Source organism: Lithobates pipiens, unplaced genomic scaffold, assembly GCF_037356315.1.
Source record: "Lithobates pipiens isolate NorthernLeopardFrog02 unplaced genomic scaffold, aLitPip1_a1.2 Scaffold_16, whole genome shotgun sequence".
Lineage (NCBI taxonomy): Eukaryota > Metazoa > Chordata > Amphibia > Anura > Ranidae > Lithobates > Lithobates pipiens.
The window spans coordinates 621,441,624-621,460,640 of NW_027507748.1; the positions used below are offsets into that span (position 1 = coordinate 621,441,624).

Below are 19,017 nucleotides of genomic sequence, written 5' to 3' on the forward strand. Positions count from 1 at the left end.
CCCCGGATACCGGCCCCCCACCCTATGTGAATGAGTATGGGGTACAATGTACCCCTACCCATTCACCTGTAAAATAAAAATACCAAAAAAAACACAACACAGGGTTAAAATATTTTATTGCACAGCTCCGGGGGTCTTCCGTCTTCTCGCCGGACTCCTCCGCTATCTTCTTGTAGCTCTTTTGCTAGCAGAGGAGTCCGGCTTTCTTCCTCGCCGCCGGCCTCTTCTCCCGACTTCGGGGGTCTTGTCCCCCTCTTCGGTTCTTCTGCCGGGCCACCGCGCCTTCTTATAGCTCTTTTACAGGCGGTGGCCCGGTCTTCTGTCGCCTTCTGTCGCCGCCGTCGCCGCCGCCTTCCGTTCTTCTTCTTCTTCTTCTTCTTCTTCTCCAGGAGATGTTGCCTCGACGCTCTCTCTGGCCGGAATGCCAGGGACGCGCTCCGCTGCCACTTCTATAGGGACAATGGGGCGGTGTCACATGGCTTTATGTCACATGGGTTGGTCACATGGGTTGATGTCACATGTGGACTATGACATCGTAAGGGGGCGGGGTCACCATGTGACCAACCCATGTGACATAAAGCCATGTGACACCGCCCCATTGTCCCTATATAAGTGGCAGCGGATCGCGTCCCTGGCATTCCGGCCGGAGAGAGCGTCGAGGCAACATCTCCTGGAGAAGAAGAAGAAGAAGAAGAATGGAAGGCGGCGGCGACGGCGACGGCAGCGACAGAAGAACCGAAGAGGGGGACAAGACCCCCGAAGTCGGGAGAAGAGGCCGGCGGCGAGGAAGAAAGCCGGACTCCTCCGCTAGCAAAAGAGCTACAAGAAGATAGCGGAGGAGTCCGGCGAGAAGACCCCCGAAGACGGAAGACCCCCAGAGCTGTGCAATAAAATATTTTAACCCTGTGTTGTGTTTTTTTTTTGGAACTTTTATTTTACAGGTGAATGGGTAGGGGTACATTGTACCCCATACTCATTCACATAGGGTGGGGGGCCGGTATCCGGGGGCCCCCTTATTAAAGGGGGCTCCCGGATTCCGATAAGCCCCCCGCCCGCAGACCCCGACAACCAACGGCCAGGGTTGTCGGGAAGAGGCCCTTGTCCTCATCAACATGGGGACAAGGTGCTTTGGGGTGGGGGGGCCGCGCGGCCCCCCCTTTCCCAAGGCACCCCCCCATGCTGAGGGCACGCTGCCTGGTACAGCTCAGGAGGGGGGCGCTCGCTCGCCCCCCTTTCCTGGCCGGCCGGGTAGCTTGCTCAGACAAGGGTCTGTTGTGGACTTGGGGGGGACCCCCACGCCGATTTTTTTCGGCGTTGGGGTTCCCCTTTAAGCCCATACCAGGCGGCGGGGCCAGCGACGTCTCCGTCACGGGCCCCGCCTACCTGGATACCCGCTCGAAATGAGCGGACTTTTCTCCGGGCGGGAAAAGTCCGCTCATTTCAAAAGTACGGCGGACTGGCACACACACGGGCGGATTGTCCGCCGAAATGCGAGTCCAGCGGACAGTATTTCCAACATTCTGAAATACTTAGTCCGCCAGACTGCACGCTGAAAAAGTCCGCTGAAGCCCACACACGAGCGGACTGTCCGCTGAAATGTGTTTCGGCGGACTAAGTAGGCCAGACAGTCCGCCCGTGTGTACGCGGCTTAAGGGAGTTGGTATGCCACCATGAAAAGCTCTCTGGGGAAATAAAGGCAGGAATAAAAGTGGGGTCCCCTAAAAGATAAACTTGGGGGAACATTTTTTTTGTAGATATTAACCACCTTGTCTTTTCTGCCTTTTTCTATCTGGACTATTGTAATAATTTTTTAATGTTTTATTATTTATGATTTAAAATTGCAGCCTTTGTAAAGGAGAAACACTGGAACATTTTTTGGGTTTGTGAATTATGCCTGATTTTTACCAATAGGGGTTAGTGAGGGTAGCAGTTTCTAGGCAGAGACCTACATGGCTCTGGTTTTGTAGACCTATGCTGGTAGCAAGCATCGCTCTCTAACATGACAGATGCACATGGCACATATCATTCCTTACTCTTTTATGAAGCAGGATTGCTGTGTAATCTGCCACTTTATTAGAAGGTGAAGAAGTGTGATGATGTGAAGAGACAATCGTATTGAAATTATGGATTTAGAACCAATTGTTTTAGTAGATCTGTGCTCCTCTAACTTTTTTTTCCAAACCCCAAAGCCACATTTGCTTGATATGTCCAACACATTACCTATTATACACTTTTAGCAAAAAATAATTTGAGAGCTGACTTTATTACATGTGTTAAATGCTTTTTCCCATTGCATTGTAATTACCCAATTTGTCCAAATTTTCTGCTACAGCAAATATATTGTTACTGTTTAGCTCTGAGTGAATAAATGAAAAAATGTACTTTGACAACATGTGGATTACTTATGATTTAAAGTGGTTGTAAACCCACAAACAAAACAAAAAAAGACTGCAAGACAAAGGCATAATAAGCTAGTATGCATAGCATACTAGCTCATTATGTATTACTTACCTTAGATTGAAGCCCACGCAGTGGTCCAGCCGGCGACATTGCTCCTGGAGTTACTTCTGGGTATCGCGGGCTCCGGTGCTGTGATTGGCTGGAGCTGCGATGATGTCACTCCCACACATTTGCATGGGAGCCGCTGGTAACGGCACAGTCTAACTGAAGCAAAGGCACGTACGTGGCGTTGCATCGGTACTCATGTGCCGATGACGTGGGCACATGCAGATACAAGAGATAGCTCCTAAACCGTGCAGGTTTAGTAGATAATCCAGGGTAGCTACAGGTAAGCCTTATTATAGGCATACCTGTAGCAAAACCTGGTTGTAAAGTGTTTACAACCACTTTAATGCTCTGGTAGAATCATTCAGAGTGATGTAAGCCTACTTAAGGTTGTTTGTCTGAATATAATAAGACTCCCTTCATACATGTAAGGTGCGTTGCAATAAACACTTGATCTCCAAAAGATTTACCCCCCTTCATGACCAGGCTATTTTTTTACTTTTTGGCACTGCGTTACTCTCTAGCCCCACCTGCCTTCCAGCTGCAATCAAGCCACAGTCAGATCAGCTTAAATTGCAGTACTTCCTGTGGACTATGCCCATTTATTGGATCTGTTTCCCTGGGTGTGTGACATACTGCTGAGTTATTGAACTTCTGGACTTTGACCTCTGCCTGTCCCTGTATTACTCTCTTTGTCTGATGGTTCTACATTACTCTGCCAGTTGGTGTATGACCCTGACTGTCCCCGACCACGCTTCTGGATTCTGACTCTGTACCTTGCTGACCCGGCCTGCCTGAGTACGCTAAACGTCTCAACTCCCAGCCAAAGCTCCACTCTGGACTAAACCTTCCAACAAGAAGTACCGTTAGGATTGGTATGGTTTGTCAGGTATGTTGTTTTTTTTTTAACTTTGACAAGTCAAATTAAATTAAAGACTTACAATGAGGGACTTATTTGGGGATTTTCCTTTTCCTAATAAACAACTTGTGAAACATTGGAGCGTCTAGTTTTTGGTTACTTGTCTGTGAACTGTGTTCTACTTATTCATCCATGTGAGAGGGGAGTATTATCTAGGGCCATCTTAATTTCAAAGAAGACTTCCAGATACCGATAAACCTGCTGCCAGCAGAAGGGGCCCTTATCCCTATCAACATGGGAATAAGCACCCCCCTTTCGAAGGCATGTGGCCTGGCATAGTTTAGAGGCTAGGCTGCATGCTCAGATTAAGGTTCTGGTATGGATCTCCTAGGGTATCCAGGGCCGCCATCAGGAGGGTACAGGCATTAGACATGTAAGGGGCCCGAATGTCCCTAAGGGCCCGGCTGGCCAGGGCCCGCTCCTCCCAACAGCATACAGCAGAACCGCTCCAGAAGGTAGGACACTTTGACTTCACTTCTTCCCAGGCCCTCCCCCCGCTGGCCGTAGCCACAAGTCTGGCGGACACTTTAACACTTTAACTTCTAAGAGCTAACATTGCCCCCCCCACCCCCCCGCTGAAGACAGCCGATGCACGCTGCTGCAGAGTATTCTCCTGAGGATTCTTCTACACACAGACACACAGCAGGTGATCGCATCCTGCTGAGGCAGAGCCTGATGGTTGCTGCTGGTTTACTTGAATTGTGATTGGTCAGGTCAGCAGGGAGGTGGCCAGCTCGTCATAGAGACACAGGATACAGGACACAGCAACACAGCAATAACAGGTGCCATGAGGATAGATCCGAGATTGCTGCATGGAGGTTACGTTTTAAAAAATGTAATGTGGTATAATTGAGTTGCATTGTGAAAATGGATCACTCTGTGTGCAGATGAGAGTTACATTTTGGAGAGCCTCTTCACTATGTAATTCTCATCCCCACCCCAGAGTCATCCTCATCCATTTTCACAACGCAACTCAATCATCTTCACCCCCACCCAGCATCTACTCCATCCCTCCAGACCAGTCTCCACAACGCATCCACTCCAGTGGCGGCCCGTGCACTGACGGTGCACGGGCACCTCCCCCCCCCCATTTATGCACCTAGCCCCTTTCAGGACGTTGGACGCATGGATTCCTATGGCGGGGTGGTATATTTTGAAGCACCTGATTAGAGCCAAATGCTCTAATAGGCTTCAAAATAGGGTCGGCTCGGGGGGCAGAGAGTGCGCCCTGATCCCACCCAATTGTGTGACAATAGAGAATTAATTTTCACACTAACCTTCTTCCTGGTCAATCAGGAGGCTTGCCTGCTTCCTGATTGGCCATAGCACCACACCATCCTATTGGATGCCTGGTGCTTAGGAAGAGGAGTGAGGAGACTCGTGCTGGAGTGGAGGTCGCCGCCGCTCTGAGAGGCTTAGCCGGCTGCATCCCCTCACCCCCCCACGTGGATCCACGTGTGGGGGGGTGCCAGAGCCACGATCCGTGGGCGGGAGTGTGGTCAATGGGCACAGTGGCTGCATTTGGTGGGCACAATGGATGCGCTTGATGGGCACAAGTGGCTACAATTGGTGGGGGGTTCAGTATTTTTCAGTTTGTTTGCGCCCCCCAACAATTTTGAGCACCAGCTGCCACTGATCCCCACCCACGTCCAGCACCATCCATCCCTCCAATCCAGTCTCCACAACGCATCCCCACCCACACCCAGCACCATCCATCCCTCCAAACCAGTCTCCACAATGCCTAACCACCGACGCCCAGCACCATCCATCCCTCCAAACCAGTCTCCACAATGCATCCCCACCCATGCCCAGCACCATCCATCCCTCCAGACCACTTAAACTGGATTTTAAAGAGAATAAAGGTATTGCGCTTTAGTCAGTCAAGAGCTGTTATATTGGTTGATTCCTGTATCACAGAGGAAATGAGGGCTAAGGGAGGGTTGTATTCCCTTACTGTTAAATATTGACTTGTAATCCACTTTTCCTATATTAAGGTGTAAGAGTGTTAAAATAAAAGTGGGTGCACTGAGGGAATTGGTAGGATGGCCAGTGGGTGGTTTCGGTGGGACGACCAGTGGGCTGGCCTGGGCAATGTTGGGGTCGGACCCAGGGGGGGGGGCCCAGGCCTAAAGCTATATACATTTCTAATGGCTGCCCTGAGGGTATCTTACACATGTTTTTTGTTTTTGCGTGGGGCGCCCCCCTTAAAATGAATACCAAACTCACAGGGTTTGGTATGCATTTTAGGTGGGGGGATTACATTTTTTTCCCCCATTCTTTCTGTATGAAGTGCTATAGCAAAACTGACATTACAAGTATAAACTTACTTAAAGAGGTAATAACCCTAAACAAAAGAAAAAAACAAGGGAAGAGATCCTTTTCCCTTTATAGCAAGTTAAACAGCACAGTGCTTGTGCTGTCTAATCTGTCCCTGTCTATGATGTAAAAAAAACCTGATTGATCCTGCCCGTTCCTGTGTCCCCCTTAGTTTGTTTACCACAGTAATCATGGCTAATGATCCATGATTACCTTGGTCAGCTTGCATGCCTCCGTCATCCCGCTGCTCTCTTCTCCCTCTCCCCCTGCCTGTCAACTCCTGTGTGTGTGTGAGCTGTCTCCAGTGCCACCGCCCTCCTGCCGCTATTAGTAGTTGACAGTAAAGTAAAATAATATTTACTGTCAGCCCCTCTGTTTTACTAAGCAATCCTACACTGTGTACATGTTTTTTTTAATAAAATTGTACCTGTAAATACCTTATTTCAGATTCAGGTTCTGGTGGGTCATGTGACCTCCAACCACTCTAGGGCTACAGCAGGAGGGTCTGAGCAGAGATCACAGCTGTTGCCCTTAGATAGGAGGAGGAAAGTGGCTGGAGGTCACTTGATCGGCCAGAACAAATCTGAAGTAAGGTATTTACAGGGACAATTTTATGCAAACATGTGCACAGTGTAGGGGCACTTAGCAGAACAGAGGGGCTGGCAGTAATTGTTATTTGACTTTACAACCACTTTCAAAAATACATTTTTCATTTTTTTTTTATATACATTATATTACCAAAAGTATTGTGACGTCTGCCTTTGCACGCACATGAACCTTAATAGTATCCCAGTCATAGTCCATAGGGTTCAATATTGAGTTGGCCCACCCTTTGCAGCTATAACAGCTTCAACTCTTCTGGGAAAGCTATCCACAAGGTTTAAGAGTGTGTCTATGGGAATTTTTGACCATTCTTCCAGAAGGGCATTTGTGAGGTCAGGCACTGTTGTGGACAAGAAGGCCTGGCTTGCAGCCTCCACTCTAATTCATACAAAAGGTATTCTATCGGCTTGAGGTCAGGACTCTGTGCATTTCCTGTGGAACGAGGGTGCAGTTTGCTGGGTACATCTCTTCCAGCATAGAACATGCTGCCGAATGTAACACAGGCAGAGATCGGCTTTCTCCCTGCATGTAGGCTACATCGTAGCACTACACCTGCCCCCTGCCTGCACAGTAAACTGTACTTCTGGCCTCAATGACAGTAGAATGGAGCAGGCGGGCACATCAAGGCATCAGTTGTCCATGCTTTCTTGATGAACTTTTCTGCTCCTCTCCTTGCCTGGACAATGGCTTCTCTCCTCCCTCTCCAGTCATCTCTATCTCTGAGTCCTGCCTAATCTCTCAGTGTCCCCATGTCTGTTCTGACATCTCAGAGCCCATTACTCCTCTGTATAGTGACCCTTCCTCCTGTGCCCTGCCCTTCGGACCCCCCCCCCCCCCATAGCTGCACAGCCAAAACTAAGTGGTGTTCTCTCCTCTGTCTCTCAGCTAACAGGTAACATTTTCTGAAAATGATGTTCAGGGTTCATATCCCTGTTCATTGCAGTGGAGACAACTGTTCTTTCACATTCTATTTTTAGTACATGCACATTCGCAAGGGGTGCAAACAATGCGCCTCACATGCAGGGCTGTATCCCCCATGCCAGCAGCCCATTCATTTCTACTGGGACATGAGGCTGCATGGACACAACCACTGTATCCTAATATAACATACAGGTTCGGGTTCCAATAGAAGTAAATAGGAAGCTGGCACAGGAATGTACACACTGTACTGATAAAAGAGAGCCCTGCACAGGACACACATGTCTGCACTGCATGTGAATGGCCCCTAAAGAACCCACACACATGGATGCTTGGTGGGCTCCCCAGGCATAAGAAACCACCAGGGATTCTACACAGAAGCTAATAAAGCTGGGCATAGATGGATGGATCTGCTCAGTTTTTTTTATCGGACATGGACTGATAAATAAAAAAAAAATAAAATAAAAAAAAAACGGATCCATACACTATATAAGCTGATTGGATCTACCACCAACTATGTAGTACAAAGGCCTGCCCGATTGGATACTACAATTAATTGTTTAGGTTTGTCCATATATTACAAAGTTTTGGTAAATCTAAAGGAGGTTGTGCAGAGATTGTACAATCAGATTGTATAGTGTATGCTCACCTACAGCATAGTGTTCTTGTGCATGAGTACTAACAATGACAAATGTTTTCCCTGTTATCTTTATAATACCTAATATATCGTTAACACCCTGATACATTGTATAAAGCTGGGTACACACTGGGGTTGCGCCAATACCCGTTTTGTACTGGCAATTATGAGTACCTATACTTGTGCTCAAGTACTAATACCAGTTATTGAAACCTTTGTGTTGAGATTTGAGCCCATACAAAATGAATGGGCTCATATCACATTCAAAGAATCTTGTGGAATGCGGTGCGATTCCTGCGCATTTTGGCATTGTGGGCCTGGGCACAGAAATACAGTGTCCTGCCACTGTCAGTCTGTATGGGGTATCGTATGAGAAGGGGTCGGATAATGTCGTACGTATGATGAAATTTGCAGAAATGCAAAGTGGTCCAAGGAGGAGGCATTGTAAGTCTCTTTAATAGTATCGAGGGAGGGCAATTGGTCATTAGTCACTAGATCCTGAAGAGGGCTTAGGTTTACATGTGGTCTCAAGCACTGCTCCTATGTGAACCCAGGATGAAGTCACTATGACAAACCTAGGCTCACAGGGGAACTGTGTGGGAAACCACATGTGATTCGAACCGGAATCCCACCGTATTGCATGAAATTCTTTACAGTGAGATTTGAGCACATTCATTTTGTATGAGCTCAAATTACAATGCAAAATATTGGTTTTAGGTATCAGAGCATTTGATTGAGTACAAGTACTCATGCGAATGCTTAGTATCAGCACCGATATCTGTATTGCAGTGAAACACTAGTACACAATATATATATATATTTTTTTTTTTCCAGCAGGCTGAACAGATCCCTGCATCCACTCAAACAAGGTGGATGGAGGAATCCCCCCTCTGTGTTGTTGTACTCTGACAGCAGGACTCCTCTGCTGTCAGAATGCAATGATCAGCACTGCAGCCCGCAGATCGAAGGAGGTTTTCAAGCAGGACCGAGATCAGCTTCAATTAGTTCTAGAGCACCATTTACAGTCTTCAAAAATCACCCTTGGGCAGCCAAGTTACTCATTAGTTACCAATCACAAATGTAAATAGTAATACTGAAGCTCTCCGCTATCTGCAACCATCACATATGTTTTTGTGTGCTGCAAATACTTTTACTAGCTCTGCCCCCTGCTCAGGGCATGGGGTCGGGCGCATTTTGGCATCCTCGCCCTGGGCACTGAAATACCTTGTCCCACCACTGCTTACAACCTAAGGTCCCTACCACACATTCATACATGCTAGGGCCAATCTAGACAGGATCAGATTAACCTACCAGCATTTCTTTAGAGTGTGGGAGTTAACCGGAGTAAACCCACACAGGTACAGGGCGAACATGCAAACTCCAAGCAGATGGTGTCATGGTCAGGATTCAAACCAGTGACCCTTTTTGCTGCTAGGTAAAAATGCTAACCATGACACCACTGTGCTGCCCATGGCTGGTATTTGCATTGTGTGTGTCCACATTCTTGCTGTTCCTCCAGCCATGGATTTACCAGACTATATGCCTGATAGAGAGGTAGAAGTAATATAAATTAACAAGTGACACAACAAGAAGAGCGCTGCTGATGTTTTCAGATATTTCAGGACCATGGACAGTACAGTGTCTTATCACCATAGACACCAACATTGCAATCTTGTATTACATGAAAAAAGTTTTAGACTCTTTAACCACTTGGTGACCAGTAATGCAACTTTTGTTTTTAGCTGGTAATTCTCTTTACTGAAACAGTAATCCCAGCGGCTAAGAGTAATTGTGGAGTTCGGTTCCTTTGTTTAAAAACCATTGCTGGATTATGTAGCAGCAGATCAAACTGATCTTGGTTTTATATGCTGCTTCTGTCGTAAGGACAGCTGTGCATATGGTCCAAATGTTGGCCAGTTACTACTGACCTGGCTGATATTCAGGCTGTGTGTACCCAGCTATACATTCTGTGATTCAACCATCTTTGGGGTCTTTATTCGCCTGGTGACATAAAGGGGTTGATTTACTAAAGCCAAACAGGTTGTTAATTTTTCACGGGAATTTCTACTATGAGAGGGAATTTACCCTTAGCTTAGTGAATGATGTGAAGCTCTGCTGATCTCCATCAGCCAATCATGTTCAGGCAAAAATACTGTTTTTATTTTTAAATTTTCCTCGCATGTGATTGGCTATTCTTTGCAAAGTGAATTTTTACCACATTCACTACGCTAAGAGTGAATTTCCAATCAAAGTGAACAGCTTATTTGACTTTCATAAATCAACCACAAAGGGTCAATGTCAATGGGCTTTTGATCATGCCAGAACTGCTTTTCTCCCTATTCAAGTTTAAATGAATGCAAAAGTGGCTTGAAGTAAGTTGAATGCAGAACAGGAAGTCAACTGCAGCTTAAATGCATTGGTCAGTGAATTCTGAATGATCTTAGAAGTGTCTTAAATTGATGTTACAAGTTGCATTGTCCATCCACACAAGCTCAAAATGTGTGGTTCTGTAAATAAGAGCCAGATTTGAGTTGTATAAGCCAGAAAAATCCCACACAAACCGAAGGACTGTGAATCTACAAACCCTTTTCGCATTGTGAAAATGTTCTGTTTGATGTGCCCTGTGAGAAGATTTTTTTTATTATTGTTTAATGAATAAACATGAGTTTTCATGTGAACTTACCTGTGTGTTCCTGTGCTCAAAGTTTGTTCCTGGATTCTTATGAGGAGTTCCCTGCTAGTTTCCTTTACTATTTGATGCCAATCCCTCACAGTTACCAGCCGTGAAAGATACCTGAAGGGCCCTGCATGACTCTGAGGTTCTGTATGTTGCTATCAATTCTTGTGGGCTGCTCACACTTACTTAGCCCCGGTGTAATGCAATAGAAAAATAACTTTAGCCACAGGTGCAACTTGAGACCATAATGCCTGGACATGTGCATAACTGTGCAATTGGTGCTGAGCCATTGATATCATGAGGCTCAACCATGATAGGTGATTGTTTTTAAAGGGGACTTCCATATTCTGATAAGCCCCCTGCCCGCAGACCCCCACAACCACCACCCAGGGTTGTCGGGAAGAGGCCCTTGTCCCCAACAACATGGAGACAAGGTGCTTTGGGGTGGAGAATAGAGCCCCCAGCCCCAAAGCACCCCCCCATCTTGAGGGCATACAGCTTGGTATGGTTTGGGAGAGGGGGGCACTTGCTCGTTCCCTCCCTTTCCTGATCTTCTGGGCTACATGCTCAGATAAGGGTCTGGTATGGATTTTAGGGGGGACCCCACAACATTTTTTTTTTTTATTATTTTATCCTGGTAGTGTCCCCACCAAATCCATACCAGTCCCAAAGGGTTGTTTTCTTTCACTAGGGGTGCAACGGATCGTCACCGATCCGTGATCTGAATGGGTCACCCTGCTCGGATCGGCACATGCCGCGATCCGCAGAGCGCTCCACTGTCTCAGCCTTAGGAAAGGCTGCGGCTTCGGCCTAGCTCCAAAGCGGCTGCCATCTTTCTACACCCAGGTCGTTTACAATGTGATCTCTCCGACGGAGCAATCACTTGTAAACAAACCGGTGTCATGTTATGACGTCGGTTGGCGTCATGTCATGACGCCGGTTCCTCTCTCCCCTCTCTGTACTAATCTGTGCAGTGAAGGGGAGAGATCGGATGGAAGCAGTCATCTCTCCATACCCAGCAATACCCTGCCAATACTCTGCAATACCCTGCCAATACTCTGCAATACCCTGTCATACTCTGCAATACCCTGCCATGCTCTTCAATACCAGCCCAATACTCTGCCATACCCGCCCAATACTTTGCGATACCCAGCCAATACTCTGCGATACCCAGCCAATACTCTGCGATACCCAGCCATACTCTGCAATACTCAGCCATGCTCAGCCGTACCCAGCCATACTCAGCCATGCTCAGCCATACCCAGCCAATATTACAGTGGGGGAGATTGTGGATAATACATTGGGGACTATATTGGGGACTATATTATATATATATAAAACTATGGAATTTTCATAGGTTTTTGAAAATTAAATTATTATTTGCTGATCCGAAAAATGATCTGATCCGTGACTCTGATCCAAGGAACGATCCGATCCATGAGTTTTTTGATCCGTTGCACCCCTATCTTTCACTATTTGTTTTTTCTAGCAATTCTTTATTTTTATTTTTTTTTTACATTTAGCTTTCAGAGGGGAATCCCTTTGACAGCTGATGACTCATTGCTTGTTAGGGATGCGGTGGTCGGCTTTCTGATCCGCTCCTTAGCAACCAGCTATATAAAGTGTGTTTACAGTGTGTTTAAAGAAAAGAAATGTAAAATGCATAAAAACAGCATGAAAAAGAGCATAAAAATCGAGGGTTTAAAATGCAAAACGAGCCTGAAAAAGGCATCAAGCACAGCTGCATAGATGCAAACCTAGACTTAGACATTGTATTTTATTTTTCCTAGAAAGAATATTTTTACTTGAACAAATAGTCTTTAATATATTAAGGAACTAAATATTTTGGTGATTTACTTGATCTCTCATGCACATTTCATATTAGTAAGGCTAAAATCCGACCTTTCTGATTCCAGTAAATTACAGACCATAAATAACATAATTTTGTAGAATGTGCTAAGGGAAACATATTTTGTACTATGTTTGTCACTGTGTTAATGAATAAAAGGAGTAGATTTGTAAAGGCCAACTAAAACAAATACTTAAACTTATAATATTAACAAACATTGCTCATGCATTAAGCATGCAGATTACACAAACCATCTGTTCAAATACTGATGGTTAGTAATGACAAACTGCTTAGCTGATGGACTGTAGTACTGGAGTCTCCATAATTTCTAATAAACTGTTGAACTGAGCCAACAAAAATGCTGTAAAAATGAAATATGGAATTATAGGGTTCACGTTGTAATATTATATATTACTGTTAAATCATACTTGGATGTACCTGTATGTTTTTACAGTTTGGGAAATATACACTATGTATGCCAGAAATTTCTGATTAAAAAGTGTTGGGTATAACTCACTTCTTCCCATAGTCCTAAATCTTTCTACAACATCTTATGTCTTTAAAACTTGTTCTTTCAGAAATGTTTTCTAATGCTGTAAGAGATAAAATAACTATGAGCTATCATGGAGACAAACACAATCATAACATAGATTCTTTGGCAAAAGATAAACTTTTTTTATTTAAACACAGACAAAGCTGTTTAATCATTTTCAGTCCTCTCATTGACTTCTAAAGGAGATTTGAAATTGGATCTGAGACCCAAAGGCTCCTTTCACATGGGCTTGTCTGTTTGATGGACTCTGCTTGTTTGGCAAGGGATTGATCTGCTGATCCCTGCTAAGCAGGCGGATGACAGGTCCATCTCCGCTCACTGTGCAGAGACGGACCTGTCAGAGTCCCGCTCTCCTCTATGGAGAGATCGGATGAAAATGGACCATCTGTCCATTTTCATCTGATCTGCCAGACAGCTGGAAAATAGAACCTCCATCTGTCTAGATTTGACAGACAGGATCAGGTCAGATTGCATTGAGTGCCAGCAGACATGTCACCGCTGACGTCCGCCGCTCCATAGAGGTGCATAGAGCATCCGATCAGGTCCATCTAAAAAACTGACAGGCAGACCTGATCAGAAAGCCATGTGAAAAGCTTGTCTTAAAGCAGAGTTCCAGCCTGTATTAAAAAAAAAAAAAAAAGTCAGCAGCAAAATACAAATTCTGTAGCTGCAGAATTTTAATATAAGGACACTTACCTGTCCAGGGAGCCCGCCATGTCAGCACCCAAAGCTGACATGTCCATGGGCTTCAAGTGCAGGCATCTTTACTAAGGGTAACAGGAAATTAAGCCTTGCAGCTTCACAGCCTGATTCCTACTGTGCATGCGCAAGTCGCGGCACACTTTCTGAATGGTCCTGCTGTCTTCTGGGACCTGTGTGTGTCTCCTAGAAGGCAGCGGGGGGGGGGGGGGGGGGGAGTAGCCGTAAATTACATAGGTTGCCGCAGCAATCTTTTGGGTGCAATTTTGTTTTAACCCTGATAAACACACACTGAATATCGGTAGGTATTGGTTGGTTCCACAGAAAACATGTGACATGTGTCCTGTGTGTACACCAGCCAGTACGACAGAAGCTGACTAAATGGCAGGCTACTGTCAAACAGGTATGCTGGAAAACCATGGCTGCCAGCGCTGACCAGTGTGTGACCAGGGCAGTCCCCTGTCAGAACACAATAGCTCAGTGGGGGAATCCATGTACTAAAATTGGATAGTTAGTATAGCAAGCTCCTCTTGATCACATCAGTTTTGTTATATTTAGCCTGCTGGGTTTAACGAAAAAGAACGACCCGGGAATATCTGATAATCAGCCGGCTGAGGTAAGCCTTTTGCTTACATTTGGGTTATCAGACTTCCTTGATCCGTAAGGCATTTTCGGGACAAAGGGTACCTATTTTACTCTCCTTAATCGAACTTTATTGATTGGTGGTTATATGTTATGTTGTCCCTGAAATGATGTACTCCTTTTCCTTGTAAGTGCCGTGGTATAAGCAGAAGAATATTTAGGATTTATTGAACATCTCTGCATGACCCCAGGGTATTGTTATCATTTATTATGTTATGACATCAGGAAAATAATGTCAGATGCAAACTAAGGATTTTTGTTATCTAGCTAAAACTAACAACAGAGCAAGCAATGAGAAATGTATAATATTGCCAGGAAAAAGTTGTCTTTATGAAACTGGAGTTCTTACACAAACAGCATGATAGAAAACAAGCCAGGGTTCACCCCAACATATCAGAGCTGTAGCTTTATGCAAAGGTGTTATGAGACAAAGTTACAGATATTATTTTGGTCAAATATTAAATTTTTAATGGTCCCACATTCGGCGCAGCAAATATACAGCTAACTAAATGTTTGTCTAATGAAAGGTTCAAAATATGAATTTGTTTATGTACAAATCTGACAATGAAAAATGCGTACATTTTTAATCCAGCCACCTTATTGCCTCTATTGGAGGAGGCTGTAGACAAAGGATATACACATGTGTTAAATTAATGACGTAGGAATCAGCTGATGTGAGCCCAGTGCAGGACACACTCCCTGAAGACCTAGATATTTCATTATTTGTAGAGTTATTCCAGATTTTATACTGAGCATGTAGTTTATCACCCAGAAGGATACTCTGTATTTAGAGTCATTGGATCCTTTTCCCCAGCTCAAGAAGCTGAGCTCCATGTTATAGCAAAAAAGAGCTTTTGGTTCCCTTTGAAGGGCCAGAAATTTGTTTTTACTTCGGCAAATAAACCAATCAAGCATGCTAAGTTAATTTGGCTGTTTTCAGCCTTCCAGGTTCTTGCTGAGGTAGCCATACTAACATTAAAAACTCACACATGGAAGGAGACCAGGCGACTAAGGATGCTGCATTTACAGCCCTGGACACTTGCTGGGTCTGTGAAACTCAGATTCCACCCTAGTTCTGGCCCAGTATAGCTGGGATTAATAATAAAACTTTAAGGACCCCAGAATGAGAAGAGCAAGTGGTCCACTGGGGGTAACTTCTTATGAAATAGGATTTTGGAAAAATGTGATCTTTTATGTCTGTCAGTCACTCTTTTCCCTCCGGCTTGACAGATTGACCGTGTCATCAGTCACAAGCAGTTATGGCTGCCTTAGTAAATGAGCATGGGATAGAGCCAGGGATCCCCACAGTTGTTTTTATAACATACCACTTCTTGTTTTACCTGTTACCAAAGGTGTTGCCAAAAGCTGAACATCCCTTCCAGAGATAACAAAAAGATATATCCAGATACCCAAGTCAGGATCATGAGTATGCATTTTGTCTGTATGGACATGTTTTCTGGATGTCCAGTGGCAAATGCTACTGCAAAGGCCACAGTAAAAAATATTATCAGAAGTAGTTTGTAAGTACAGAGTGCAGACTCTACAGAGAGTAACATAGGAAATCATTTTTTTATAAGAGAGTGCTTACTAGAAGTTTTGAGGTTTTATTTTTACACTCCCTACCATTTACAACGTAGCTGCAAAAATAGAGTAAGAAACTAGACAACTTTTGCCTGAATGTTTTCTTATATTTTATCAAGCCCGTAGGGGGATGTTGGACTCTCTCCCTTTGGGATTTGGTTTAGGAGTGTGTTACTCACTTGCTTATATTTTGTCTCAGCAGCTGAAGTCCTTCATTTGGATCTCACAGAGAATATTGCTGATCTTTTAAGGTTTTTGACAAACTCATTTATGTGTTTTCACCCCAATTCCAGATCCTAAAAGTTTGGAAGGATCTATAACTAAAGCCAGGTGACTTGTGGATTGTTGAGACATTCATATATAAGGAAATGGTTGGGGACTCAATACAGTGTCTATTCCATGTACAGTTTTGCAAAACTTGAAGGAAAAGTCACCTAAATCCACACCAGACACCACAAAAATGTCTAAATTAAAGAAATCTGTGTTTGATTTGTTTCCCTCTTGGAATCACAGTTTAGGGTACTATGTATTCAAATACTTTAATTGTAATGGAAATTTGTAAGTTCTGTATATAATTGTATTCTATTTTGTATGTATTTCACACTGCCCTCACTGTGCACACAGCACTAATGTTTTCATTACATGTTTGCATTCTTTCGAGTCCTGATTAGAATTAGTCTGCTGTGTTACGCCCCTTGTTACCATAAATGCACAATTGTAATATTAATGTGATACCTACATAATCGCGTCTATAAAAACCTTTAATTGTGTCATGATAAAGCAGAACAGTTATTTGGAAAGATACGGAGTGTATCTTTTATGTCTATTCCCTACTGCAGTAGTTATTTTTAATTTGGAACAACTAATCAATATGAGGATAGGAGTTGCCTATTTACAAAATGGCCAGGTCAGATACCTATGCAGTAAACGCTGCCTAATTTCAGATAAGGGTGTAGATTTTACACAGCTCTCAGATCTCCTGTGGTAGTTCATTAACAAAGGTCTACAAATTAATGCACAGACCCTGGTTTTTGGCTTCTAATATTGATTGTGGCTTGTGAAAGGTCTCTGAAACTAGGCAACAAGTGGAGTTTTGCCCATGCACTTTTGACCATATAATGTATGTGTGATGGTGTGTTTTACTCAAACATTTATTCATATAGGGTTTATTTTTGCTGGATTGCCAGTACATGTAAGGCTGGGTTTGCTTTTATGTGGTGCAGGACAACACATGTGATTCAGATAGAAATTGCACCGCATTTCTATTCAAATCACTTTCGATGTCTGTGTGGTGAAATTTGAGCCATTCATTTGTGTAGCTCAAATCGCACCAAATCCACACAAAAAAAGGTGCAGGGCCCTTTTTTTTCTCATCCATGTGTTCTGATTCTGTCAATTGCAGTGCATTAGTGAACTGTTTTGGGGTGCTGTTAACTTAACATTGACACACCAAGTGGTTCGCATGAACACCATGTGGTTTCAATACGGTGTGGAAATGCCCAGTCTTCGCTGCATTTCCAGTACTGCATATATGTGAACCAAACCTAACAGTTTATTCATTTTCAAAATGTTATTGTGGAAAATAAAACATTTTAGGAAAAAAATAGACTTACAAAAATAATGAAAATAAACTCTAAATTCCTTTTCTCACAGTAGACCAGTAAAAGAGGAGATAATATCTGATTTATAATATTCAATAAAGCACATGGAAAATTGAATCAAGTCAGAAGTAATGTAAATGGTACTTTTTGTAAATAGGCAATAAACATGAAGCTATACCAAAAAATATAAAAATAAAATGTAATCATAAAATTATTTTAAAATAAAATAGATTTTTAATCTGCTGTTGTTCCTGGAATGATCTGTGGCTGATTGCAGTATGTAAAAAGTATAAATCTAATAAATGAAAATAAATGAAAAATCTTATAACCTTTATTAAATGTTTACAATTTGTGGTGCATTGATATTCTATGATTAGCCATGCTTCAAGCTTCCAAAGTTCAGAATATACCAATCAATCATATGAGATTTTAAATCGGTAGCATATCCCATATTGTTTAGTCATTGAAAAGACCAAAGATCAACAAGTAAGGTTAATAGAATCTAAAATATTAATACAATCAAAAGTGAATGTAAATGCTTCACAAACTTTAACAGTACCACACGACACACAATTATAACGTTCAAACAAAATTTTTTGGAATATTAAAATGACCACAAAAACACAAAAGATTTTCCATTGTAAAAAGCCCTTAAACCTCTGCATACTTCACCTCAACCTTACACTGACCAACGGGGTATTATAGGCAGAAATATATTTGCATTGCAGGTGCTGATAGTTCAGCTGAATAAGGGTAGAATTTTACAGGTGTCAAACAACCTACTTTATTGGGACAGCATCAGAAGTAAATAGTCAAAGGTTTATAAAAAAAAAAACATTAATTCAAATCATATCACATATGTTTTACATAAATTACAAATTATACATACAATAGCAGTTTTGTCATCAAAATGTGCCAAAAAAACCTCTTTGGGGCAACATGTGGGAGAAGGAATCATTCGAATCACAATTTCCCTTGTAGACACTTTAAAGTGGTTGTAAAGGCTCAAGATTTTTTTACCTTCATGCATTCCATGCATGAAGGTAAAAAACACCTCCTATGTGCAGTAGTCTCCCCAACCCACCTAATACTTACCTAAGCCCCATCTCAATCCAGTAATGTGCACAAGAGCAGCGGCTCTCCCAGGTCTCTTCCTCCTCATTGGCTGAAACAGCAGTGGGAGCCATTGGATCCTACTATTGTTAATCACAGCCAGTGGGGTGATATACAGAGACAGGAGATAGCGGTGGCCTCCAGGTACCCGTTTGAGTGTCCCCCATGCAGATGGGAACTCTTTAATCCACACTTTCCAGGGTGATTTTGTTCATCATTATTGAATAGGTATTGTACAGTTTCTTAACCTGGGGAAGAGTAACATGTGGTTAGTTTTATTGTAAAGTGTTTCTAATCCAAAAAATAAATATTCTATATATTGAGGCCTACCAATTCTTACATGTGTATTTGTTTTCTTTTTCCCTTTTTTTTTTTTTAACCTGGCGATCCAGCCAGTACGTCTG

General features: G+C 43.4%; 1 long non-coding RNA gene across 1 annotated transcript in view; it reads left to right on the top strand.

The window, feature by feature from the left end:
• Nucleotides 1-19,017, top strand: part of LOC143984482 (uncharacterized) — an 88,198-nt gene that overhangs the window by 23,459 nt on the left and 45,722 nt on the right. Inside the window, exon 2 of the long non-coding RNA XR_013274880.1 lies at nt 3,228-3,394. This is a non-coding gene — a long non-coding RNA (uncharacterized LOC143984482). The remainder of the gene's footprint in view (nt 1-3,227; nt 3,395-19,017) is intronic.